Genomic DNA, 2,675 nt, shown 5'->3' on the forward strand with positions numbered 1-2,675 from the left:
GAGCCATCCCGCACATCATGCAAATGTTCCTCTCGCATCTGTGAACCAATCCATCCACTCTTCCCTGTGCACAGCCACCCTTTTCCATCTGACCTGGATTAGGTTTTTAATCCAAATATGGCAAAAATGCAGGAGATGTTATCAAGTATGTAAACTGAACTGGAAATACAAACTCTCAGTAGTTAAGAAACTTGATGCAACTTCCTGCGTTTGGTAGCTCTCTGCTCTGGAGTCCATCAAAGTATCAAAGGCACCAGCGGCTGTTTCAGCCAGTGAAACCAAGAGCACGATTGGTGTGCGCTTGTTCCTCTTTTCCCCACCTCAGATGCGTACAGCTTAAACTTCCTCTTGCAAGTCCAGTGCGCTGCGCTCCGCCGCCCTGTCAACGTGTCCGGAATGACCCACACGAGTTAGGAAGGGATGGAACTCACTTAAAAGAAATGAGGAATATTCGACACCCGCTCATCCGAATTTAGAAGATCATTTATAACCAAAGAGATACTAGTCGAAGCGACTGACTAAAGCGCGGTAAGTGTCCTGTTATGTGTTCGCTTGTGTTGTGAGTGAGAGGGTATAATGTACAAATTTTAACAAAAACACACAAAAAAGATAACGGTAGGAAGTAAAACGGTTACAATAAAATATTTTTTAAGACTTGGAAAGTGGGTGTTTGATCATCGACAAGTTTTTAGTTTTATAAAGGCGATGCTCACTTCCAAAAAGAGGAAGTTCACGGTGCTTGACAGCCACCGCCTGCAGAAGTCACGGTGCATAAACTGCGATGATGAGCCGGTGGGCCGTGTTACCGGGATGTACAGCAGTAAAGCACCTTTATCAGAGTGTCTAAATGTGAAAATCTTTTAAAACGAGGGTCTGAAGTCCTTTACCGTGTTTGTGACAGTGCGTGTGAGTGGGTGCATGGGAGTTATTTTTAGAATGTCCATCTTGACTAAACCAGAAACAAGACTAGTTTCACTTCTGTTCTCTATTTATACACCAGCTTTCAATTTAAACGTTGAATGGGTTTAGAATCAGAGCCCCTAAAGGAAGACGACGGATATAATTGCAGTGTGGGGAAGACACTTATTTGTATTTTCCTGCTCTTACCCCACAGACTTGCACTAAAAGAAAGTCCGGAGGTGTTAGACACACCGCAGAAATGCCGATATTACATCACAGTACTTAGTAGAGCTGAATACCCCGTCTTGTCTTGCATTAATAGGCCTGAAGTCACTTCAGCGTCATTTTTCGAAAATGTCCTAAACGGAAAATTAAAGGGTTATTGCAACCCAGTTGTTTTAATTACATTACAAAACATGAAACAATAATTTTTTCTTGTGTAGTTAATTTGTAATCAAATTTATGTATTACACAGTCGAAGTGGAATTGATCTGTTACGTATGTTATGTATATAGCATACTGAGTTTTTATATGAGTTAGTTTGTTAGTTTAGTTTGGAAGGAAACACAATTCTGACACTGACTAATGACTAAACCCTCATGATGGAAAGCTGGTGTATATGCTTTAAATGTGTTAACGTTAATATATGTTAAGTCTTCGTTGTTTGTTGGTTGATAAAGATGAAAACTGAAAACCAGTCAGTACCCTATAAAGTCGCTGGGTGCAGAATTATCGGGTACAAAATGTCCCCAGAAGCCACTGCTGTAAATGAAGAAGTGACTCCGTGAAGTGGAAAAAAATGCAAATTTTTTATTGGTTTTTTTTCAACTGAACTTAATGTGTTACATTTATTGAACATGGTTTACAATATTCTGCTAACTGATTTTAGTTTCTCAAATAAGATGACTAACCGGTTTATATAATTATCATCATTTAAGTGAGAGTACCTCCCCTTGCTCATCTTTGTGATTCACGGTTCAGCTTTTTTAAGTATTTGAAGCAGTCTGAAGCCTGAGCGGTGGGGTCTTTTTATGAAACTTTGGACTTCTGTAAAATAAACATCGACCAGTAGAATTGTACAGCATGACAGTCAATAAGAAAAGGTCCTCTTAAAATGCTGTACACTTGACTACAGTCATTTGATCTATGAAAGATCAGTTATTAGAAGACAATCCTCTCTTACTTCAAGATTTACTGGACGACAGGTCATAAAAGCAATAAAACACAAATATTTTAGAAATCTGTTGAACTTGTTTAATACTGTACAAACAAACAGAAAACATCTCTCTAGTTATCTATTTGGCGAATGAAAAAATTTTTTTTTTAATGTTCAAATTTGAGCAGACACATTGGACTTCTCTGAGAACTCAGAAATTAATGACGGATAACATTAAACCACCTAAACTAGATATTATTTTCAAGCGTGCAAGTTATTAAGTGCAACCTTACACTGATTATAACTTTGTTACCCAAACCTGTCATACTTGTGTGACATAATAATAAAATAAGAATCAAACCATTAATAAAATTGTTTGTTCATATAGAAAGTATCTGTTTTTATTTTGTTTTATCACATTTCAATTGCCATGTGTCTATCAGCCAAATTTATTAGGTGTTATTGAGTGCCAGCAGTATACACAGATGCACAGGAGTAACCCACCAGGCTGACACGATGTCAACTTTCTTTCTTTCTTTCTTTCTTTCTTTCTTTCTTTCTTTCTTTCTTTCTTTCTTTCTTTCTTTCTTTCTTTCTTTCTTTCTTTCTTTCTTTCTTT

General features: G+C 37.4%; 1 protein-coding gene across 1 annotated transcript in view; it reads left to right on the forward strand.

Moving 5' to 3' along the window:
* Nucleotides 1–374: 374 nt before the first annotated feature.
* Nucleotides 375–2,675, forward strand: part of hck (HCK proto-oncogene, Src family tyrosine kinase) — a 21,108-nt gene continuing 18,807 nt past the window's right edge. The window contains exon 1 of the mRNA XM_005948753.3: nt 375–528. The gene's annotated coding sequence lies outside the window, so the exon portion shown is untranslated. The remainder of the gene's footprint in view (nt 529–2,675) is intronic.

Source organism: Haplochromis burtoni, unplaced genomic scaffold (genome assembly GCF_018398535.1).
Source record: "Haplochromis burtoni strain Fernald_Lab_line unplaced genomic scaffold, NCSU_Asbu1 Contig_621, whole genome shotgun sequence".
NCBI lineage: Eukaryota > Metazoa > Chordata > Actinopteri > Cichliformes > Cichlidae > Haplochromis > Haplochromis burtoni.